This window comes from Pagrus major, chromosome 13 (assembly GCF_040436345.1).
Source record: "Pagrus major chromosome 13, Pma_NU_1.0".
Classification (NCBI taxonomy): domain Eukaryota; kingdom Metazoa; phylum Chordata; class Actinopteri; order Spariformes; family Sparidae; genus Pagrus; species Pagrus major.
In genome coordinates, this window is record NC_133227.1 from 10621233 (window position 1) to 10647401 (window position 26169).

Sequence of the window (26169 nt, forward strand, 5' to 3'; positions counted from 1 at the left end):
TTAACTTTAATTGGCCTGATATGTTATTCTTTTCCCTCGGCCTTGGAAGGATTTTAGGTACATAGCGCCTTGATGTCAGCAGGCAAGATTTCCAGCTCTCTCTCATTTATCAGGGTGCCAAGATTTCACACAAAGATAACAGCAATCTCTTTGACAACAGGCAGGTTTGGGGTGGAGGAAAAACTAAATATCAAATACAAAAGTGTCTTTGCTCTGGATTTCAAAAGCGGAACAGTGGCAAGAGAGTGAAATGATGTGGGAAAAAAATAAAAAAAGCTCCAGCGGAAACTGTCAGTTCATTTGTTATAAGAACACACACATCAACACACTACAGGCAAAAAAAACAGCCAACAGGCCATCAGCCCACCCCCTTCCTGCCTCCCCCACAGCGCCCCTGAATGTCAGAAAGCTGTGCAGTGGGGAGTGCTGCGGCAAAGGTCAGCCTATGGTAATGCCCCAGCTGACACTCTGCTTTGCAGCGCCGAGCAGGAGGAGATGAAACCCAGCAGACAGACGCCTGACGTCTACTGACTCGCGTATCAGCACCACTGCCACAGCGACTTCAAATATACATCACACGCCAAACACTGGCGCTTGCTACAAAGGCACCCGCCCCCACGGAGGCTTTTTCAACACATGGACTATTTGTATCAGGAGCTGGATGACTACACCTGATAGAGTGTCGAGTCCACACAGGGACTGAGCTCGCTAAAATTGGAGGTGCTCCTCCTCAGGTCGTAATCGGCTCGTGACAGGCTCCGCTGCGTGCTTCTGCTGAGCTCTAATTGCCCTCTGACCACCATCCAGAGGTTTTAGCCTGGTCTGGAATAGGGCTTGACTCTCCATCCAGCCAGGCAAATAGGTGGCCGAGCAGCCTTTGTCATATAGAGACACAGCCCCTCCTGTCCTGAGTGGAAACAGAGTTGTGTCTGTGGAGGCCGAGCCGAGCCAGCTGGGCCGGCCTGTGGAGCAGGGATTGGCTTGGTGGAGTTAAGCCAGGCGTCTCACACTATCAGCCCCGTGCAGACAGACACCACAGGGTTCTCAGAGTATTACGGGGCCCCCGTGACTCGGCAAGTCTCCACCAGCTACTTATAGAACCGTAATAAAAGTGTGCGAATAACTGTGTGGCTTTCATTATAGACAAATAAAGACGAGCAGACAAAGCAGGACTTGAGCAATTGATGCGCATGGCTTGTGTCATGTGTCAAATTGCTCCCATAAAAGCTGACCTATATTTTCCTTTTTCATTCCTCATGGGGAAGGAGAAAAAAGAAAGCCATCGGAAAGTAAAAAAAAAAAGTGCAAAGAAAATGAAGAGAAAAAGGAACAGGATAGACGGAAGCCATTTAGGAAATTGGACCAGCTGACTGCATTTATGCCGAATCTTTTGATCAATATCCTCCTCATCAACTATGATCTGCATTTGTTAGAAATTTGGGACTTGCATCAGGCTAATTACATAGGAAATTATCTATTAAAATATCCAGCAGCGGTAACACATGAGGAAAAGAGCAGATTGTGCACCAAAAATAAGCTCATTAGAAGGAGATGCGTACAACAGTATTAGTGGAGAAAAACAATAAAGAAAAAGGAAAACAAGGTGAGACAGTATGTTTGGTTGCTGGTTGAATATTAACAGCTTTTCTATACCAATTAAAAGCAAAAGCAATTAGGAGAACCAAGTCACCATGTTGTACATTGCTTGTGCTAACGGCTGAAGGAGAGGAGGAGTGGAGGAGAAAGCAGGCTGCTGTTATTTTAATTGCATGTTTACCCCCAGGTTATGGGTCTGAAATAGAGCCAAGAAAAAATGTTGCAGTAGAAATTCAATGCAACTTCACTGTGTTGATTCTCTCAGGGACAGAGAGAGTGAAATTACTTTTCTTTGCAAGCCGAGTCTGAATAGGAGGTAAAGAAAGAAGCAGGAAGAGGAGAGCGGCTTTTTACCCGTGAATACCAAGCCAGAGCGCTCTGTCAAAAGAAAAGGGGAAAAAAGCCTTGGCTCTTAAGCACGTTAGAGGAAGAAATGACACATCAGTGTGGCCTTCATTAGCCCATCAGGCTTTACAAACAACAGAAGTAGAAAAGGATTTCTGTTGCTAGCAGAGGGCCACAGGCGTGTGAGGCTACGACAGGCTTGTTCACCGCCTCACACAATAGATCCTGATGACTCCAGCACATCCCGAGGCGTTTGGGACGGGCCGCTTGCTTTTTCAGTCACCAGAGAGCCCTCATCAACCCGGACTGTTATCTCACACCGAAAAGGGAAAGGGCGAGAGAGAGTGGGAGACGGCCATGATAGCGAGGGTGAAAACGAGAAGACATCCAGCCCAAGCCTATAACTCGCACACAAATTGAAAGTCTGTAAAATAGTGGTTTCCAAGTAGTGTCAGGGATAAAACTGTCAAACAAGGAAACTGCTGCAGTAGTGTGGGAGAGAGGAAGACAGCTACTTGAAACTACTCTTCTTTAGAGGGAGGGAGGGGTCTGTGAAACAACTGGGGAAGCTGTATGAACGCTCAGTAACTAACTGATGAAAAAGTGACAGTTCCCTGAGGTGAGATGGTGGATATGGAGCGGAGAGAGACAGCATGCCCCTGGAATAATGCATAGGCCATAGCTGGATCGGCTAAATCTTTGCATACGTGTCAGATACAGAGAGTTGGCTTCACGATGAGAACACGGGCTCTTAGAGGAGCTGTGTACCATGAAAACTAAGAAAAGGAAGTATGTGGCCTCTTCTTATCAGACTGACCTCATTCCTCCTCTCTTGTCTGTACATCAGTACTTCTCCTCACAACAGAGAAGATGACAGTAATGGTGGCGAGATGAGAGGATGAGAAGATATCAGGCAGTGAGTGTCCTGGCCTGGCCTGGCTATCTTTGCCAGAGCTATGTCATGGCCATTACCCGTCCACAACGTCAGCGCTGCTGGGACAGCCAGCCAAGGTCCATTCTTCAACTTAGGGTCAGTTTCACTAACAGCCACTTAAGCCCACTTGGCTTCCCAAAGAGCTCTACAAATGTGGAAGGTAGAGCTAAGTGTGCTCAGTCATGTCAAGCCTGGCCAAGGTCAGGTGGGCAGACGGAAAGGGCTGGCAGCGCCGCACGCGTGGCGTCATGAATGCCAAAACGCCGGGGCCCCTGGCTGTGCCGTTTGACAGACATGTTTACACCTGATAGAAAATGCAGTGTGGACGGCCTGCCAAAACAGAGGGGATCCAAAGTGAGGGGTGCCAGCCTAGTTATTTATTTATCTCCTGCAAATCCATCCAGAGTGCAGCCAGAAGCTGGGCACGCCTCAATGAGGCATAAGCCAGCCTACTCTCAGACATGACAGCTTTAAACCGCTGGAGGGAGGAAAAAAAAAAAGAGATCTGACATGTAGTAAAAGAGAAGCAAAGATCTCATGAAGCAGCTCCAGAGATGGGATTTGATTTACTCACACTCTTGATAAGCCTCACACTAATTAATGCTTAACACATGAAATTAGTCATATTAATCAAAAGCTGTTGGTAAATCATCCATGACAATGCTCAGAGGCTGTGCCTGTTCTTATCCCAGCACTGCAATAAAATCAGTCTGACTTGGTATTGGACTTGTAAACTAATGTTAACATGAGTAAGAGTCTACAGCCATGCTAATGAGGCTGTAGCTCAACTAAATGCTAACATCGGCAAGATAACATGCTGACAGTAACAATGCTAACGTGCAGCTCACCATCCTAGTTAGCATGCTAACATTTGCTATTTGCACTAAACACAATGTACAGCTGACGTGATGGCCACCGAGACCAAGTCATGACCAAGACTAGATTGTACCAAGATAGAGACAAGTCCAAGACTTTTAGTGGTTGCTACCAAGACAAGACCAATATAACAGACAGACAATCTAAACCATCATGAAGCACAGAATGTATCAAACAATTATTTAATACAGTAACATGCCTCCAGTTGAGACAGAGATCTTCAAAAAGTGGTCTTGAGACCGAGACCAATCTTGAGTACTACAACACTACGTGATGTAGTACTCAGTGAGTACTCAGTAAAAAGTGACCATCAAAGATCACCACAATCATTAGGATACATCATATGTAGGGCAACACTTTTGTCATTATCAGGTATGCCGATCATTTCCAACTCATTTTGGCCGATTGCCAATACAGATTTATGCACATATTTTTTCCACGTAATTGCAGAGAACATCAAGTCTCTCCTGTGGTGGAGTTAACTAATTACTGTGCCTTCCCTCATCTTGACGGGCCACTAGCAGATGCAGATACACAATGCTTTTCAAAATCGACACATTCACAGTGGGAAATAAGAAAACTACACAGTCAATGATTCACGTCGCATGCACATAATTAAAGCGTTAATTACCGACCTGTCATATCAGCAAAAATGTTGATTTCAGGCAGATGTCGATACTGAAGACATGCTGATATTACTGTGCATCCTTGATCATATGGGAAGCATCAATATACAAGTAAAAGTTGGAAATCTATCGATCAGATGTTGAAATGTTTCACTGGATAAGTGAAATAACAGTCAAGGGATAAGCAAAGTCTGAGGACCACAAATGTCTTTACAAAGTTTCATGGCGATAGTTGTTGCAGTATTTCAGTCTGGACCAAAGCTGTGGACCGACCGATGGACCAAAAGCCAAAAAACACTGCCATCTGTAAAGCCACACTGTGCTAGCTTGGTGCATTGGATTCGCCAGCTAACAACAGAGGAGGAACACAGGAATGAAAGAACCACGGATGACACTCTTTATCTTCTGAAGAAACTTCAGCCATCTGGTAACCATCAGATCACACAACTCAGAGACGTCGCTCATACATATGAGAGCAACAGTGCCCCTTTCATCTCCTCAGTGGTGTTATCTTCACATATCCCCATATCACACCAGACAGCAATGTGCTGACTCACATGCTGCCGTGTCAGATGCCAGCACTAGGGTCTGGTCCAGGACTACGATGGCTTGGTAAGAACAACAGAGACATACAGATACTACACTCCTGTAAATGTACTATCTCTGTTTGTTAAAGTATGTGCAGTGATAGAAATCTTCAGACTTCAGGCAGCTGGTTTTTCAAGTTGCTTGCTTGTGAGAACACTCGGTAATGAATGGAGGCAAGATGCAGAAACCTAATCAAACAGATGAGCCTGTTTTGAAGTCTACCGCAAACATTTTATAACCAGTATTACTTGTAGACAAACATGACAAGAGCTCTGTAATTCTGACAACTTATTTGTTGATGAACATTCCCTAAAATCGTACAAAATAATTGTTCTGAAAATACACATTAGCTCAGAGCAAATTATGCATTTGGCCTTCAAGTGAAACAGAAATGGGTCCCAGTTGTCCATCAGAGGTTTAAAAGTAGACTTCAGAGCATGTGCTGTCTATGTGGCTGTAAGTCAGCCAGGCCTTCTCCCTGGTTAGTAATAACTCAGTGTTCTGAGAGCTAAAGCGCGGCAGCATTGTTCCAGCTGGCGGAAAAAGGGGAAATGAAGATGGAGTGGTTTGATTTCATTTGTTAGCAGGTGCATCCATTTTGTGTTCTTCCCCACACCCACCTCGCTGCTCTCAGTCAAAGCGCTTATCAGAAATTGGACACCCCAGTGACAAATTGAGCCTGCGATTAAAGGGAGAAAGAGGGAAGCTTTGTTAAGTGCTGCTGATTGGGATCCCAGGCTGCCCTCACACATCAGAGGTGTGTTTGTGTGTGCGTGTGTGTGCATGTATGCTTGGTACAGAGCCAATAGCAGAGCTGACACCACCACCACCTCTTCTCCCATTTTCCCCCTCTCTCCAGGTGTTCCCACGGCTTACATTTCTGCTCTGAGTACTCAGCAAACAAAACCAAATCAATGCAGCTGTTCCCCCATCTCCCTCTCTCTTCCCTATGTATGCACACATAAATGCATAGGAACCTACACATGTACACCAGCGATTTTCCTTTTCATTAACAATGACCTCCTCTAGTATTTCCAGTGCCTTCTTATCGACATGCACTCTGTGTTTAACAGAGAAAAAAAGTTGAGTCTCTGTGAGTTTGTCCCACCCAGACCCATATTATTGACCCAGCATTAACCAGCCCTGGCCTGTTAGCGAGCGCAGCTAGGCTGATTTAAGAGGGGGGTCAGAGCAGCTCTGCTAGGCAGAACTGTGTGAACGCTGACTCTCACAAATCATCCTAAAAGGGCTTAACGCACAAAAACAGCTTCCAGTGTTACACAGGCCTGCTGTGAGAGATTTATCCACTGTGCCATTATACTAACTGGCCTCTCTCCCATAAGAGCTGTATATATGTATGTATGTATGTATGTATGTATGTATGTATGTATATATATATATATATATATATATATATATATATATATAGCAATTCATACACATAAAAAAAATCTAATTAGACTTATGTCTGGTCCAACTCTGCAGGAGGACTCATTCAAACAATTTAACCTTTTACTATTCTGCTTTAAAAACATTACCTTGGTTGCTATTAGTCTCATTTATTGCTGACACGTTGCTCACATGCTGCTGGTTTTAACACCTTGAAGTCTTAACTGTGCCTTATGATACAATGAAAGTGTGAGCGGTGTCTACATCTGTAAAAAGACCATCAATTTTAAGAATCTAGATGGTGTAATAACTGTGGGCCACTCAATCTTTTATGGACACGGCCACAGAAAAAAGCTCTAGGAGTGTATGGAGGCACATTGGTTCAGTTAGGAAGGAGATTACAGAGACACAGGTCTGGTGAAAATATTCTGCAGCATTGAGAGGTGCAGCCATACAGGTCAAAAACAAACGTCTAAATGCCGATTCTGAACCCTGCTGTGTACATGTTCGATAAAAGCTGACCTGTCTCCATCCTGTGTCTATGCGAGGCTGCGAAGGTCAGCCGCCTCCATGGCAGCTCTGACATTCAGTCTGGCCTCCAGCGAGACCAAACGAGTCCCTCTCGCAACCACAGAGAAGCTGAAGAATAAAAGAGATCTTTCTACACCGGACAGGGTTGTGCGAGTTGTGCGCCTTTGGCGACACATAAGACATTTGTGGTCTCCCCTTCATCTTCTGTGTATATGTGAGAGTCTCTCTGCCCACAGCTCTTTCCTCAGCAGACACCGGCTCAGGGCGCCGAGCAGCCAGTTGGTGACTCTGTGGAGAGTCGGGCAAACACGGGCCCGGCATGGCAAACATCTCACCTCTGTGTCTGCATGGGAACATCTGGCCCTCCCAGGCTCGCAGGGCCCTCCGTCTGTCTGCCTGTCAGACTGTGAGCCTACACATATTGTTGGTGTGTACTGGTGTTGTCATGGCACCAGAACTTTCACTCCTACACAGGTACAGGATTAATATACAAAAACAAATCTGCACAAAGCAAAGCAAAAAAGCCAAATGTCAAGGAACAACCACAGCACCATTTTATGATTAGTAAATTACTGATTTAGCTGCTTTGTTTGCTTCTTTGGCAAAATATTTCTGATACGATGGGATGTCAAAGTGAGCAAACTAAATAGTTCTCTATTTTGCCCCCAGATTTGTTGACCAGTTTAGGTGGATTGAGAGTACGTTTAGGAAAGCAGGCCTGCTGTCTGCAAAATATGAGGAAAATCTACAATGTTCAGAAACACTGTTAATACTGCGAAGGACGATATGACTTGCGATATAAAAATGAAAACAAATGTTGAAGTGCCCATATAAGCTCTACTCTTCTTCCTCAGCCGTCAAGCTAGCTCACCTAGCAGTCGCCACCAAATTGACACCTATTAATCTGAGGGTTAAACGTTCGCACGCAGAGTGTGAAAACATGGTGCGTTAAATAAAATTTTTCCTTTTCATAGCATTTCAAGCGGTCTTTTGCAATGCGTGCATGTTCATACCGCGAGGATGAAAATACAATTTCATGGTCAGCACCAGGTTCCGAAATCAACACCTGCCAAGCTCCAAAAGAAGGTAGATATGTTCCGTTTGGCGAGCAGATCTCAGATGGAAATCCGCCACGCTCGAGGCTAAATGTTTGGGCCAAAATATTTATGTAATAAAAAATCTATGCTGAGTCTCTGCTGCGTTTTGGTGTTATTTGGCTACGCTGCTTCTGTCCTCTGATGGTGCATTCAGGTGCACATGTAAACTCTGAAATCTATACTTTCACAACAGCACTTTTAATGATTACACCCTAAAAGCATAACAATATGCCATTAATTGCTACATAAGCAGATTTTGAAAAATTCTATTAAAAATCTTATAAAATTGTTCTCATCAAACTCATCCATATCCTTGTTCAACAGGTCCCCTTTACAAGGTACCTTTGTAATAATTTGAAGTCGTTCCCATGCATGCATAGAATTTGGCCGGTAAAAATATTCTTGGCCGGTGGATTTCTTTTCGGCCAATAAGTCAAAAAGTTAATTTCGGACACTTCTCAGTACCAAAGCAAAGCATTGAAAAAGTTTTGTTCCAGTATTGATACCCGAGCAACTTTATCGTATTGACTACATAACATTTTAAACAATACCCTGCCCTTGATTTAACTGTAGTTTAAGTCTGATCCAGTTCTGAGCTGGCTGCTGCAGATATCCAATTTGTTGAAGTATCAGTACTAAAATTAATCTTTAACTAATTTTTTCTTCGTAGCGTGTGGGGCTAGTCCTGAATGCATAAAGCTTAAATCACAATATTCAATCTCGTCTCCTCGCCCGTACCAGTGAGATAGAGTCATATGAGTAATAGAGTTGGCCCAGATGATAAAAACTCCTTTTCCTATCGCTCTCTCTCTCTTGCTTTCTTGCATCATGCCCGCTCATACAGATCTCCTGCGGCCGTCCAATGATTCAAGACTGATGAGGCATGCTCAAAGGTCTATGGCATTGAGCACAGCATTAATGCACCCTGCAGCAAATTTTTTGCCATCGACCCCCATTCCCTGCAATAAGGACAGAGCCATCAATCAGGCCGAGATAGCCGACACCAGACACGGGCTGATGAAGTAGGGGACTTTGGAGCTAATGACAAATGGATCTCTCAGATATTGGTCACAGTATACTATGACAGTCCGCCAAGAACACTTGACCTTTAGCAGAATCCTGAGACACTTTTTGCCAACACTGTGCAATGCAAAAATGGAGAATATGCAAACACTGTTACAGTTAAGAAAGTGTGGTTATTGTGTGAGAACTCCTGGGTCCAGCTGAGAGTTCAGCGCCGCCACTCTCAGAGCTGCTCCTGGCCGACCCAGCCCTCCTCTGTTCTCACACCAAAGCTCTGGGAGTGACCTTCAGCAGGCCTGCTAGTCCCGCTAATTGGGGTCTCTACAGAGCACAGCAATCCACCCCCTGCCACACTGCACTGGAGGAGGGACTGGGGCAGAAGGAGGGTGAGAGATAGAAGGGGCCTGTGTTGTCTGCTTAGCGGGAAACAGAAAACAAAAGTAGAACCTGGGCTTAAAAACGGAACTTTGAAATACAGAATTAAACTTGATTAGCATTGAAAGGAAAACAGTAACGTAAAAAAAGTCATTTGTAACTTAGTTCCTCAAGACCCAATTTATGTCACTTCATTTCTTTATTGTCTGACTAACAGTCCAACATTTAAAGATATTCAATACTATCAAAGCAATTCCTTTCAGGTGAGAGGCTGCATTCAGGTTATTTTTTGGCATTTTTGTTTTAAAAAATTACCTAATAAATGATTTAAATGCGGCAGAGGTGTTGTAATAATGTGAGGCTTTGTTTCCCTGATATTACGCATGGATTAAAAAAGTGGTAGATTAGGAGTATTAGTGAGTAAACGCTGAAAATGATAAATTCTGGGAAAAACAACGTGATGAAATTTTAAAAAGTAACAGGCACCACAAAGAGGATCATGGACTTTTAAGTCATGTCTGCAAGCATAAAGACATTTGAAAATGGATATTTTACCATTCAGTTTTAAAGAAATCCTGTCTTAAAATATTTTCGTACACGAGGCCACAAAAACGCCGTGCCAGTATGTGGCAATAAATTTGACATCAACGATACATCAAATACCCGGCAAAAACAGTCTGAGTAGTGAGCTTAATTTCCTTTGGTGGTAGTGACACCACAAACAGGTGTGTAGAAAACACAACATTTTTAGTTCATTATATACTCATTTAGAATTATTTCCTCACCTTTATTGATTTAATGCATTTCTGGCACATGGCTTAGCAGTGCTAACCCAACATACAGGCTCGGGCCGATATTAGATATTTTTGAATATCACGATATTTGCTGCCATATGCAATATTTTTCACGATCAAAGATCAAACAGCTGTTACTGCATCTTTGGGCTTTTATTTTGAAAATAACAATGCATGCTGGGCTGTGGTGGCAGCAGAGGCAACGTGGTCGATATTTGATGAGGTGGTAATGAGACCGGGCTGGCAGAGGTTATTACAAGTTAATTGGTTTGATGTACCGACATGCAAGCAGCGCCGAACATACAGACATGGAGGACTTAGTTTCTAAGAAGAATGCCAGCTTGCCAGATTGGCAATATATTGGGTTTAAAGTGGATAAAAATGGCGAGCCTGGAGATTTGAATGAGGCCACTTATCATCTTTGCCGTAAGACGATAATGTTGTCCATCGCGATATTTGGATGGTACAATATCTAGGCTTGGGTGATATAAAATTTTGTATATCACCCAAGCCTACACACAAAGCAACAATGGGCATGTGCAAATTGAGATGATAACATCAACATTTTCCAAATGCTGCATTTTACATGTAGACTCAGAAGTTGTTTTCAAAAACCTCTCCCTTTAGTGACCTAAAATTCTGTTTGCGTGAGGGCAAGAAGCCAAAACATAGAAGAAAATGTTTTCAAAAATATCTGAATACATGTAGACGAGGCCTAAAAGTAAACGTGGGTCAGGTAGGTCAATTATATCAGTGTGCCCCTCTCAGGGATCGTGGAGGAGACAGTGACACAGGTAATTTAGAGCAGGCTCAGACTGGCTGTAGCTCTGCACTGAGCTTGCCAACACATCATCACATCAGGGCCACTTCCTATCAGTGTGATCGGCACTCAGAATAAAAGGGGAAGAAAATATACAGGCAGTCATCCTGTAAAAACAAGATAGTGAGAGCCTTTCTGTTGGGAAAGAGTCACTGAATTGTTTTTCAAGAATGCATTTAAGGGTAAAAGACTTTCCTGCAGGAATTGAAACGCATACAGTGAACCTGGTAACCATTTAAAGTGGGTTTGTGATGGATCCAGTGAATGAGACTTTGAGCAAGGATGGCCATGAATAGAAAGGTCTGCATTTAATTTGCTAATCCATCATTCCAATTGTGCTCGGTAACAAAGGGAGAGGAGAGTGGTGGGGCATTCAGAGGCAATGGAGCATGCTGAGGGGTGCGTGTGTGGTTCTCCATGGAGCCAGAGAGGCCGTGGCCCTTGGCCCTAAAAGCCCGGCCAGCGCTGGGGAGAATGGGATCTGATGAGCTCAACGCAGGCAAGACTAATCCCTTCATGTCCAAAGAATTGTTTAACTATGTTTGACTGATTAACCCAAACCCCTCGATTCCACTTACAATCTATTTGTTCAATCAAGTCTCCTGCACTCATCATGCTGCAGTGTGTGGGTGGTGATGGAGAAAAAGAAAGCGATGGAGAGAGAGACAAAGGGGGCTGCAAAACAATCCTTTTGGTGGAAGCACAGCAGAAGCAGAAGTCAAAAGGACAGCTTTTTTGTTCTACTTGCAATTCTCCAAATGCACATAGCACATGAGTTCCTGCGGACCAGCTGTTGCTAACATTCAAAGGTCAGAGAACTCTTTGCCTTGAGAGATTTCAAGTAGAAAGTCAGCCTTGGTGTGTGAGCACACTGTTTTTTTACCAGCTTCATGGGAAAAGGAAAATTTAAAGACACTCTCCCCTGCGTGGAAAAGAGGTTGCCAGGAAGATTAACCCAGCTTCCTTTTATAGCCTCTGACAAGAGGTTAAATCACACATTACACCGCCTGAAATGTCTGCTAGTAATTAGATCAAGAATATTACTCTCTCTTCTTCCCCTCGCAGACTGCAGCTGATCAAAGCCTAATGATGGTGTCAGTGCCATTGGCAGTACTGGCTGGGTAAATCTCCCCATCGGGATGGCAATCTGTCAGGGCCCCGAGCCCTGCTAAACAGCACAGGACAAGAGTACAATGGCGCTTGACACAAAGTAGACTAAATGAACCTTATCTTCTACCAACAAGCTATCCATCAGCAGAGCACCATTAAAACTCAGAGTAATGATTATACATCTCTTTGTTTTGAGTCTGGCACTGTGTGTTTACATGTACACAGTCAGCTGACATGTATACAGTGCGAGAGACGCTGGTGACATCTGGGAGTTTTATCCCGATAACAGTGAAACCCACAACCAGCGGATCTGCTGTCTTACTGTGCCAGAGCAGATCTAAGCAGCACCTGGTCCCTTGATGGGGTGAGGGGGCTACTGGCTATTAATTACAGAAAGCCGACACGCAGCGCAGGCAAACCCTCGCAATGAGACCCTGGGACGTCAGATCCACACAGCAAGACGAATGCTTCTCTGTCACACAGCAACATGAACCTGCCTCAGGACTCTTTACACACGAGTACTTTCAAGTATGCCTTTCAAATCGTGGCCCACCCTTCTCTTCCTCTGCCCCCACCCCGTCTCCCCTCTCTATCTCAATCACATTCTGCGGATGTTACACTACTTCAGGGGATATTTTCTGACTAATGCAAAATGGTTGTGCAGTAGCATGATAAAAGTTGACATTTTCCTTTTCTAATTCAATGCTTCCTTTGTAAACAACCTCGCCTTTTTAACGCGCGCCCGCACACACAGGCTGCAAACACATCACACATAATGGTCAATTTTGTTTTTTTGCGCTCGAACTCGACGGGCCTGCAAACAAAAGGGGGAAATGGCAGGAGATATGCCAATCATTTAACGTTGAAAGATGTCTGACAAAAGAGGCCCTAAAAACCTGACAGCTTTTCTTTTCTGCCAGCACAACCAGCTCCTTAAAAAGGAGGCCCCCAGACAACAGGCTCCTCCAAGAGGTCTGACCTCAATCTCAACCCCATACAGGTGGCACGCCGCTAACACAGGAAGCAGGAGCTGCTATTCACAGGATGGCAGGGAGAAAACGTTCTCAACCAAAGACCTGCTCTCAGCGATCATTTAGACCGGCACAAAGACGGCTCAATGCCAGTAAAGTGTATTCTATCGTGCTGAAAAGCAAATCCCCTTGAACACATTAATGGTAACGATGAGTTCTCTCTAAAAGCATGTGGTTAAGGAGGGGTTGAGAGTCATGATGTTAGATAAAACTCTACAACCGGTGGGAAACATTGAATTACGCTGTGAAGGCTGTTAATCTGTGAGTGCTGTCAGAAATTGAACAGTTGTGGTTGAAGTTTAAATAGTGAATTTTGAAGACTAAAAACGACCTGCTCCTTCATAACAAAAACCCTGTTCAGATCATCTCAATGCACAAAAAGAGTAAGGTCAAGTGTGGCGTTTTAGTTCATGAGAACAAAGTGACTCCTGTCTGATTGCTGCTCAGTTGAGTCCGACTACAGAGCTGAACTCTGAACTGTGATTACAGCCAACATCCCCCCGCAGAGCGACAACTGCATCTCTGCACATTCCAGGAAACGCAGCCAGCTGAAGACAGCAAATACACCAGAGAGGAGGAGACATAAACAACGTAAGCTAGTTTGAGAGCTGCACCGATGTTTACTGTCTCACTAAGTGCATTTCATCCCCACTGCTTTCAGAGCAGCGGCGGTATTTCAGCATGCAGTACAGAGGGGGCTGCTGATGCCACAGGTCTGTGTACAGAGGGCTCAGTCACAGGCTGGAGAGACTGTTTGGACAATGTAGGTGTCAGACACACTGCCTGTCTGGAATAACGATTCAGTTCAGCCGCTACAAAACACCCTCTGGTTCCTCTATAGCGGAGGTTTAATAGAAAACTAAGTCGACTGTTTTTGGAGTGTAACTGTTGAAAAGCTAAGAGGAATTTCTGCCTTGTTTGACTTGGTATGTTGCTATCAGGAAGAAAAGGTCTGCATTCGCTTCAAACGGGCACTGAATGACATGCCAGAGATTAGCCTCTGAAGGTCACAGTCTTAGCCTATCCTTTCAGCCGCTTTTCACAACACAACCCCGGGCCCTTTTGAACAACAGGAAGAATGTCATCTGGTTACTTTTCAAGGCACGGAGATACCATTCACTGTGGCCAACAATGGCTGCGAACAGGGACCGGAGGGTTAGGAGGTTATAAAGGGCCCCATTCTAAGCACCGCTCGATCTCCAGTACGCTGCACGCACACTGAAAAAAAAACACACACCCACACAGTGAGGCCTGGAGAAGTGGTGTAAGCAATGATAAACTGAGGAGGGTCATGGCAAAGTGCCGCGCGCTGACCGCTCACCTCGGCCTCCGTCCCTCCCCAGCACGGCTCTTAACACCCAGACCAAGCCTCCGAGCCTCGGCTGCTTTGTCTGGCTTTCAGATACACTCACTGCTTTGTCATTTTTGGAGAAGATAGCTGTATGATACCCTACAGTCGATCCTTCAGGTTATTGTAACTCTGCAAAGGTTACAAAAAGAGCAAAAAACTATTTTCTAGTGCAAATTTCACACTGATACTCTTCTGGCAAGAAACTAAAAAAACAGACATTTTAAATACCTCAAATAGATGACTTTCAGTTAGGGATGCACCGATTGTGAAAATCTGGGCAGATGTTTAAAATTTGAGCTGTTAGACAATGCTGTTTTTTGTGGTTTACTTTGTTTTCTGTCACTTATTCCCCCTTTTGTGCCAGGACAACAAAGAAATAAAATATCATCGTGCACATTCAACAACCTTTTTGATGGAAAGGTTCTTTTTTTTTTTTTAAAGTAACTGCTTCAACGCCTTTATAGCCTACTATACAGCTACTTATTCAATGAGAAGATTTTATTCCAGTACCCATAGCCAGCCTGACTGACTGGCTGACTGACTGACGGCAGGGATGTCACAAGCCAGCAGCTCATGAATGTGCCAGCGCAAAACTGATGTGACACATCAGATAAACATCGGCCACTGCCATTGGTGAATGTCATCTTATTTGCCGATAGTCTGAAGCCGATGTTCAGCTGATAAATCGGTGCATCCCTGATTACAAGAGACGATATAAAATAACTGGGCTTTAAGTTAGGCAAGAATTATAAAATTTTACCATTCTGGTAAACAAAAGTAGCATTCCCCTGAAAACACTATTCCCTGTGTTCAATGACAAAACCTGCTCTGCTCTTATTCAGGTTCTAGGGCTTGTCCCAAAAAGTCTCCACAGCCAGAGCTGAAATCTGTCACCAATTTAGTCTCTAATGAACCCTCTGAAATATTAAAAATAAAGCCCAATTAGCCGACAGCATTTTACATCTCCTCCCCCTTTAATCCTCTGGTAGCTTAGCCTTATCTAATGTCTGCGGCAACTATGACACTTTGAGCTCACTCTCCTCTATCCCCTCCACTTGATATCCCCTACAGCTTTACTGGTGCTTTGTTGTGGCATTCTTTCTGACCCCACAGACCGGGTCAGAGTCTGAGCCTCTCCACTTGTGTCTAATGATGCCCTGATATGTACAGTTGGCATGGACGCTGGAAAAACTGCGGCAATAACCGCGGACATGCTAATGGCATCTATTAGGATTACTTAAGAGTGATATGGGACTCGCCTGGCAACCTCTTATTACAGAGGGCTTGGCACTGGGGGTGGAGCGTGTCAGTGGAGGGTCAGTGATCCGATTGAAACGGCCTTATCTTGTGCCATAAACAGATAACAGTATCTGCCCTGCTCTTCTGCTGTTCCTGCAAGATGGAGGTAGATAAACAACCCTGCCGTCTCCAGTGCCTCCGACAAGCCTGATCACACAGATGCTCTCCTAAACTACGACTTGTTCCTCCTGCTGCTAAGACTGCTGTTTTCACTGTGAATGTCACCCGGAGGCTTAGATTTCCCCCCGATTGTCCTCAAGCTGAAGACACAACAATTTCAGAAAGCCCTTTAGTCTTGGTGTTTGTCACGTCAGGTTGCAGCACTCCCTGGCTTAAGGTCTCTGGTTTGCTGATTACGCAAACTACCCGGCAAGAGCAGTGCTGTTTTGCCCTAATTGGACCTGCCGGCTAACATGCAAATCCATGCAAAAAAAAAAGAAGTAATGGAGAACGCAAAAATGTAGCAAACAAAGACAGAAAGTGTGTCTTCAAATCAGGCCTATCGCCTGCAGTCATTTGGCACAAAATAAAACAACCCATGTGAACCAAACTGAATACCATGTAACAGCTGACCCGCTGCCTGAGCCCTGCAGGCCAGTCCCTTGTTCTCAAAGGTAACCAGAAGTTGCCCATGATGTCCTAAACACCTGATCTGGATGTATCATGTGGCCGCAGTTCTTTACTCCCAGCCTGACCTGCGTTTGACCCTCACACTGGGTCTCCTGACTTTGCCCGCTCGCACAAAGGCTACCAAACATCTGCTCCCTGTCTGAGCTCAGACTCATACAGCTGAGAAGACATCGGGTGGCCTCGCACAAAGTCTCTCCAAGGTGGTGGGTGGCTGAGTGGGCGAACGTGGGCTGACAGCTGCCCTGCTGACTGGAGGACTGAAAGGTGGAGCTGGCTGGCAGATCATCGGTACCTGGGAAATCTCCGGCCGGCTGTCCAGGACGGCAGGGAAGTCTCATTTAGCAAAATGGATGATATTCAACAAATGCTGCTGCTCAACTGAAACGACCGGGGTGAGGAAAATAAAAATCTGCTATGCACATAAAATTCACAGACAACACCTGCAAGAGATTTAACATACACGAGCCCCCGCTAGAAAATGAAAGGGACAAATGTATTGCTTTGGGAAGAGCGTACGGTTTCACATTTCCAATTCAAGTACCGTCTCTAAAACGCTACATCAAATGACTGGCTTTGAATAAACCAAAATGAGCATCGGCCAAGTGGCTCATTCCAGCATAGAAAATCATTGCATCAAAAATATGCTGGTTAGCCGAGCCATTTCACAGTCAACAATCACAGAATCGGGACTGTTACTAATCAATGTATTTTAATGAGCTCGCTGTGAATCCCAACAACAGCTGAAACATAAAAGCTGCTCAAGTTCTCTCGTTCAGTCTTTGTACCTTGTGATCTGTTATTCATAGTCTTGCTCTGAAGTCTCTAAGAAATAAAGCAGAGCTTTGATGTTATCCTCTTATTACTGCTGTCTGAGACAAGCCTAATGTTGGGAATCAGATTGTTTGGCGGTCACGTGGAGAACCCTCTGCGACACAAAACATCCGGGATTCGGCGTAAGGCACTCGCTCACCGATATCTGCTGTGCCATTTGCTTACAAGGAAAAGTTTGATACAGTGAGGTTAGTATCTAGAAAACTGTGTGGGCGTGCATATTACATTCACACTGTACTCTACTCTCTACTTTAAAAGCTTCCACTCAAGTAGGCTTAAACTTGTAGGTGTGTACGTTCTCCACAATATGTATTTTTTAATAGTTTAACCTCGTCTACAGGCACCAGCAGACTGCGAGGCTACAGCAGCCAAGATGCTACACAAGTATTTTAGAGGAAATTACCCTCCTCCTGCCCACAATGTAAATCAATACGTTCCAATATATTTGATAGTGGTTGGCTGGGAAAAACCAATGCAAACTCGCTTTCCTGTCAGCTTGCCCTCAGCAAAGACTCCAGGTTTGCGGTGACAGGTCAAAGAGTCAGCACATGACTCACTGGCAGAGGAGGAGAGACACTTTGAAAAGCCACGCAGAGATCTAATTAACACATGCATTCAAGTGGTATTTCAATTTGGCCCAACGCTGTAATTTTCTACAATGCTGACCAGCGTGACACAAACTAATGAACCAGGTGCTCCTGACATTCAGGCTCCTCTGCAGCCGTTACAAGCAAGCGCACACACACACAAATCATTCTCAGGCTTGAATGGAAGTAAATGCTTAAAAGCATGCACAGTCACAGTCTGCACTGTTGTAAGCCTTTACATTACAATATCTCACAGTAACTTTGAAGCCTTTTTACTCTCATTCTTCTAAGTATCTGTCAGATTGCTGTCATTAGAGGCGAGCCGCGTTTTACAGATGGGGAGAGGCCTTACAGTCATTTGTTTCTAAGACCTAATTAATCTTCATTGTGCTGGGAAACATAGCACCCAAATGCAAAAAGGGTTCCTTCTACGCACGATAATTGCACTGAGTCTAGGGGCCTGAGTTTCCCAGACAACAAGGTCTGAAATTTAATTATCCGCTCTTTGGAAAATGTAGGGAGAAGAAAGCTACATTGCAAAACTGCACTTTTGAGCAAGTAATGTCAGGCTCTTGTTTGAGTAAGCAGCGGCTGAGCACATCCTCCCTTTCTGTCACAAACCAAACAGTCTCACTATTGTCCCAGTAAAGGTAGGATAATGGCTTTTCACATAAACACTTCAAAAAATGCCCATGCAAATAAATGCAGACAGAAACAGTTTTCTCCACCTTACCATGTGCAGAGTGAACACGATCACTTCCATACTCCAGCCAGTCTCAGAAGTGTTGCTTTACTGCGGTGTGTGCCTCTTCTTCTTTTTTTTTTAAATCATATCCGTCATGCTCCATGACATTACAGACCGACGACTACAGCAATAAAAGCAGACTCAGAGCAGCCAAAGACAACACGGACAGGCTGTGGCAACATTAACATTCCGCCGTGTAAAGATCAGCCTTGGAGGGGGGGAGAAACATCGATAGGATCCCATTAGTTAAGTGTGCCCTTAGGATCCCCGAAATCTGATCAGAGATAAACCTTTTCCTTCCAGACACGAACCATTAGACGTTATGGCAAAAAAAACAAAAACTGCTCTCCTCCTCTGAAACTACTCCTCCTGCACTCCTCCTCCTCCTCCTCCTCAGTGGTCGAGGTTGTGCGGCAGGATCAGGATGAGCCCGGTGACGTCAACCTTTTGTTATCACCTTTAACACTTGCCTTTGCAGGTGGGAACACTTCTCCCATGTCGTTATATTAAGAGGTGCTATTTGCAGACACTCCGGCGAGCGAGAAGGGAGCGCACACATCTGTATGACGGGTGAAGACGACTGACACTCTAAATGTGGATGTATGCATGCATGTCCTAATGAGTACATCGGATACTAGCAGTGGGAGACAACTCACTGACAGCCAAACCATACTTTGTACAAAGCCGGGAATCGCATGAGATAACCACACTTCCAACTTCATTCACAGATGGCTTCTCTCGGGAAAGGAACTTGTTATTTCTCCCGAGAGGTGCCACAAAACTGTCTGCATCAGGTTAATGAAAATCCCAATGATGAAGATGCAATTATGATGATGATTTGGCAGGCAAACGGAGCTCTACTTAATCCTCGCTGGTTGTTGTCACATTGCAAAAAAAACACACAAAAAAAACAATTAGCTAACCAGCCCAACAACACAAGCCCAGTTCCAGTGAACACCTGCGTTAAACAAGAATTTATGACTCCTTTAGTGACTGAATAAGATATGCGTGGCTCATAAAAGCCAGTTAAGCCGTAAGGGTTTACAGCAGATAGGCAGACAATACAGGGGAGCAGTACAGTAGCTATAAAGCTGCATGTTGCCAGTCAGTGTGCCAGCTGACTGTCCAGGCTCCTGGCTAGCTAACCTAGCCAGTCAGTCTGAAACATACACAGTCCCATTGTTGCCTCCTCAAGCTTTCACAATATTAATGCCAAAATATGAGAGGATGTCACACAGTATCAGGCAGCAGGCGTGTTATTAAGATACAACTACTTACTCTCCGTTTACCTCTGCGAAAGGCATCGTTTAGTACGTCGCCATGGTTTAAAACGGACAGATTTTCTCCCGTTGCCCTGCGCTGCCGAATCACTGCTGCTGCTGCTGTCTGCGGCAGCAACTTCCGGCGCATGCGCAGTAGCTGGGGACCGTTCCAGACTGCGCCGTGCGCTGCGCAGGACAGCAGAGTGGTTTAAAGGTACAGGCAGGGGGAGAGTCGATTGGACGGCTATAATTTTATCATGTATGCCGAGTGGAAGATGAAATTAGTTAAAAAATACAAACTATATGTTGGTGTTTAATCATTTTGACAGCTGTACAGTATGTAAAACTTTATCTGTTCTCTATTGTCTGCCATCAGGGTTGGCCAACAAGCAGAGGGGCAGAGGTATTCAAATCTTAATAATTTTATATGTAAAATAATAGCAATTATAATAATGTTGCTTGGGGTGTTGGTGTACAATTAGCTTTGCGTAAAATGTGACCAGTGATGAAAAAACATATATGTATTTAGTTAAAGGGGCACTATGTAGTTTTGGAGATGATATTTATAATATTAATGAGGTAATAATTCAAAGTTGGAAATATATTATTTTCCCATAACTGATTAAACAAGCTGCCTTCAGAGGAAAATAAGGTCCCCAGAAGTCCCTTTGAAGCTACAAATGTGGCAGGGTCCGCCAAACAGTATGAAATTCTGTTGTCCTTTAAGGTCAGTTTGTTTATTCACTTTATTCAGTCACAAAAACAAAGAGAGTTTACATAGTGCACCTTTAAATGCCATATTTAAGTACAATTAGTTTTAAAGGTGTGATATGTAAGAATTTTTGTTTAAAACATTTAGAAAAATAATAGAATAATAAACAGAATGCGAAGAACTAACAGCATTGACGCTGTGTTAAAGATATCTTGTGTTGCACAGATATCTTCTCAAGTTAGCATGCCAATTAGCTAGCCCTGGCCCTTCCTGTCTCATAGCACATCAAGAAGCGATAGTCCAATAGCAAAGCTCAGGCAGAGTCAGCTAATAGCTAGCAGCATGGCCGACTGAGCTAACTAGCTCATAGCAGCAACAGTTAGCAGCAGCTAGCAGTTATTCTGGTTGTGTGCAGGGCTGGGAGGGTAACTTTAAAAATAGTATTTTGATACAGTTAGTAATTACCTGTAAGAAAATGTAGTAAGGTAATCCAAGTATCACAATATTAAAGTAATGTACCTTGGTTACTTTCCGTTGCTTTTGGATTACTTCAATACCAAACATATGCAAGGAAAGAATAGAGAAAATAAATATCAATAAGATGACTTTACGAGTGTGCATTCTTTAATAATACACACTGGTGTGTCTGGCTTCTCTTAAGACCAGAGTGATGTTGTGTCAGACTTGTGTAGTGTTGTCATGTGTGCACATGTGCCTGGTGACTGACTAGTATATCATTCTTGATTTTAAAATTGTAATCCTGTTAGTAATCCCCTATTTACTAAATGTATCTGTAAACTAATAATGTCTTTTTCCTGTAACTAGCGGAATACAGTTACCCTTTTTGTATCCTAATTACGTAATCCTGTTACATGTATTACATTACTCCCCGAGACACTTCAATTGAGTTTTTCTAATCTATTCTACCTCCACTCAAACACATTTCAGAGGGAAATACAGTACTTTTTACTCCACTACAATTACTGTATTTGACAGCTTTTATAACCAGTTCCTTTGAAGACTGAGATTTTATGAAGCAAAACATATTATCAGTTTGTTGAATATGATTATTTATATTAATGGCATACCCAACAGTATATAAGGTAGTTTCAGTTGACTCCAATCACGATCACCTATGGTATTAACATGCTGCTTACATGTTAATGTGCTAATTATAATAATAATTCCAAATAACATATGCAATTAATAGGTAATAAGTACTTTTAGTTTGGTACTTACAGTACATTATGCCACAAAATCTTCCACAGGCCCTATGTATAATTGAGTAAAATTCAATGCAGGGCTTTTTCATGTAAATGAGTATGTATACACTGTGGTATTGTTCTGCAACAACTGAATGTGATTATGATTTCAAGTTGCATCAACTGAAACCTGGGACAAATCCTACAGTGTGTTTTGTAATAAGTAGCACACACAGGTGCACAGAATAGGAAACTCTACCATCCCAACCTTTGAAGACGAGAGGGTCTGTGGTGAGGGGTTGTAATGAAGAAATGTTGTCGCATTTTGATTAGCAGGCAATAACAGGCTGACATATTGAAAGGGAAAAATGACTAGTCTGTCTACTCAGAAGTGTCTGACTAAGGTACTGTGCTTCACAAGCCTCCAGAGGAGCTTTAATTCTCCTCAAGATGATTCATGAATTAAGTTTTTATGATGATGGAGGAGAGCGTTGTCTAACATTTCACTCTAAAATCTCCCAGTTGGGTTGAGAGGCCATAACCTATGATTCACATTATTTTCATACTCATCAAATCAGTCTGTGAGCCACTGTGCCCTGTATGGAAGCATCTGCATTTGTTTTATACTAGTTTATCCAGATTTTTCCTTTTTGTCTTTTATCAATCTGGCTTTTGGAGCAACCATCATGAAGCCTAAATCAGTTTAATTCTTACCTACAGTATCTTTATTCACTTTCTTTGTACTGGGTGCTATTTTTGGAACCTCAGCATTTAAAATGACACTATCTACATGGCTATTTGCTGCTAGGGGTATGTGAGAAAATAATCAAGGTAAGCAGACCCTTTAAATTCCCAGATTGGGAAAAATACCCACTGGGAATCCACCAACCGTATGCCAAGGATGCCTCAAACATTAACACATTTAGTTGTCATTTCATAATCGAAATCAGCACTTCTTGCATTAACATCTGCGCTTTAGCTTCCAAAAATACCGCTTGTTCCTGCATTTCACTGGCCCATATGTAACACTCATCTGGCTCTCTGGTTTAAAGATTTGCCTGGGGCTGAATTACCCTTGCATTTTGCATCTTTGTGCCCTTCACATATTGTATTATGAATCTTATTTGGGAAGATGAAACCCAGTGAGAGGACTCCACGGTCAATAGTGTCACATGCTTTGTGATTTGATGAAAGGTTCTATTTGTGTAGCCTGATGTGTATAGCTCCCTAATCAAAGACTTATATTTCTGTGACAACTAAAATAAATTACTCTATTACAACCGCCCACCTGCCCTCTCCACAGTATTGATACCATTTTATTACCAGAGAGAGACAGATGGACAACACAGAAGATTGTGGCAAGTTATGGGAGTGCTGGAGAATGTGTGCTCACGGCCGTGTAATGTCATGTCAGGTTAGAAGCTGCACAAAGGTAATCAAATAAGATGATTAGGGAGAAAATTACACATGTTCAACTCCGCAAACAGTTCTGATAGCAAGCATTGTGAAGGGTAACTCCATGGTCTAGGTTCCAGTGTGGACGGGACGCTTATTACAATACTCCAGCCAATTTAGGCCTGCAAGCTTCACTTCCCCCATCAGCAAGTGAAAGAGGGGAGAATTTGGTCTGAAAGCCCAATCACACACAGCGCTCCGAGTTCAGCAGGTGGGGAAGTAGAGGCAGCAGGCTCCATCAGGCAATAATACAAAGTTAATGATGCAGAATGGTGTCTTTCTCCATACCAAAGAAGACATCAATACAGGATGTTTAAGAACGCTGTTCCTAATTACGCTTTTTAAATTCACCACTGACGTGATTGATGATTTCAAAGAGAGGCATTATTGATCCACTTCACAGACAAGTCACATCGATTGCAAGTCTAGAATGAATAAAAGTTTTTTTTCCCTTTATCTCCCCCACCGAGAGAGAGATTGTACAATCAGAGCATCAGTGTGACCTATATGGGTAGTTTGGGAGCTAAATCACCTCTTTTAAAAAGGAGTCTGAGCAAGGACGTATGGAGCAGTGATTGCTGAATCGAGGGACCTTGGGGGACCTTCAGGGCGTCACGTCAGACGTGACAGTTAAATCTAGCTGCGTTCTCATTTATCAAATGTGGAAATTCATCCATCCATTCATTAATCTGCGGGATCCTGTGCAAATAGCCTGTCTGCGTTGGAGTCCTCAGCATGAGAAAGTTCAGGAGCGGCTGTTTTATAGACAATCAGCCAGCTGTGCAGCATCACGCCTCTCACTGCAATCAGCAGTGATGGAGTGATGGATGCTCTGACGCGCTGACAGATTGTTTTTTCCCACCTCTGCTCCCCGCTGACATGCCCCATGGCTCGTGCTTATTATTCCATGAACTTTGTTATTCCTCGTGAGCAGCCAGATCTTCCTATTAGTGCAGACGCTGCCAGTTATTGCATGTCTAATCCCAGCTAGTCATATTAGCAAAGCAACAAGGGAGGTTACCAGAGCATAAAACCTGAATTGGAGGAAAGCTATCACCTGGTTCAGCTGCAGATTCTGAGAATTCAGGGAGATTTGACCTTTCCCCAATCAATTAAGGGAAATCAGAACACAGTGTAGTCTAATTCTGTTAGAATTACATAAGACAAGATTGATTAGCAATCAACAGCGCACTGAATTGCAGCAGCAGAGGGAGGTTTTCCATCACACCATGCTGAATCTCATTGGCAAGTGCACTTCAAGTGGCAAAGTGGGCTACAGCTTATGATTAAATGGTCTGCAGGCGAAGCCTTTTTGTATTTTTTTTAGAGAGAGAGCTCTTTCTGAAGGCCAAAGTTAATGCAGTCATAGAAAGAACTCTGATACACTCCCACGTGAAATGGCCATGTGAGGAAAGCCCGGAGGGAGAAAAGGCCTTGAATGAATTTAAGAGGGAGAGAGAGAGAGAGAGAGAGAGAGTGGGAGGGATGCAGATAGAGAGAAAGTTCAAACATTACTGATCCTCAAATATCCTTTTGGTTTCTGGTTCAATTGGAATTCGGCAGTAAGTGTCTGCTAAAAGCTCCATTTTTGTTGCCCTTCCATTGCTGCTGAGCTTTTAGAGTTAGATGATGACAGATTGTGAGCTACCTGATATCCTTCATCGTCCTCCCCAGTGGTGGTGTTTGTTCCGCCCCGAGCAAGTCCTCGAGGACTAACAAACAGCCGGCATGTTTGATGGACTATGGGGAGACATCTGCTCTGCCTGGATTTGCCATACACAATGAAGTCAACATGTTACAGTAATCCATCAATATGCAAACTGTGTCCTTTTAGCCTGATGATTAACCTTACAGACTTCATGGTTATCAAGTCATTATATCAGCTTGTCATTGTGAATTAGTACTGAGGAGTTGCAGGGTGTTAATATGCGAGTGTGCTGTGTTTTCCTCAGGTTGGCATATTGCTTTAAGCACGGATGCTCGATATATCCTCGACAACATTGTCACAAATGTGCTCCAAGCACCCTCAGGGAGAAGCTCTGTTTTGTGTACTCAAGGGACAAGAGCGAAAGGAAAAGTCTGCACAGTGCAAATCTGATTTGCGGTTATAGGCGCACCATCCCTCACAAAGTAATCTGGAGAATATCACCCGAGCCAAAAGATCTTCTGAGCGCTGTCATCCATTTTAAACTGTGAGTTGCTCATGTCGGCAGATGTGTTTGTGCATTATGATGAGCTGATTTGGAAATGCCATTGGCTGGTTTTAGCTTCTGAATATCCTGCAGACAGGTGGTTCCCAAACTGGTGAGGAGTCCTGTGGGAGTTACAGAGGGTTTGCTGCCAAATGATGCATTGCTTTGATTTTGTCTTATTTATATACATTATATTATAACTTTTATTAGGTTATTTTTCATAGAAATGTACACGTAAAGGCACCAAGCACCAGGTTTTGAAAGAAGTCCACTGGTCCAACATTGCACTCCTATAGCAATGTTGGACTCATTATGGACAGTTTAAAAACAAATGATCAAAATCCATACAGCAGAATCTTCAGTTCAACTCCGCCACTGAGTGAAGTCACTGGAGGCTATTTGCTCTTGCTCTTTTACATTTAGTCTTATCTCTGTGTTTCATATTTCATGTTTACTGCTCTTTGCACCAGTATTATATTTTGTGAAGCATCTGATTTTATTGGATTTTATCTGCTTAATTTGTCTTTTTTGTACTGTTGATGAAGGTTCTCAGTCATCCAGGTCATGGTAACTCTAAGTGCTGTATCGTAGGCAACTGGACTTGTTTCAGTTTCTTGAAGACGTTTCACCTCTTGCGACTCCCCTCCAAGAAACTGAAAGAAGTCCAGTTTCCTACGATACAGCACTTAGAATCTTTCTTGCACTGTATGCTATTATAGTCTGTGAATACCTTCTATCTTTGGTTTTGAAAGGTGCTATAGAAATAAA

At 43.5% G+C, this 26169-nt stretch overlaps 1 protein-coding gene across 1 annotated transcript in view; it reads right to left on the bottom strand.

Moving 5' to 3' along the window:
* The window catches only part of fam222ba (family with sequence similarity 222 member Ba), a 32591-nt gene extending 12651 nt beyond the window's left edge, over nucleotides 1–19940 (bottom strand). The window contains exon 1 of the mRNA XM_073478760.1: nucleotides 19857–19940. The gene's annotated coding sequence lies outside the window, so the exon portion shown is untranslated. The remainder of the gene's footprint in view (nucleotides 1–19856) is intronic.
* Between the last annotated feature and the right edge of the window lie 6229 nt (nucleotides 19941–26169).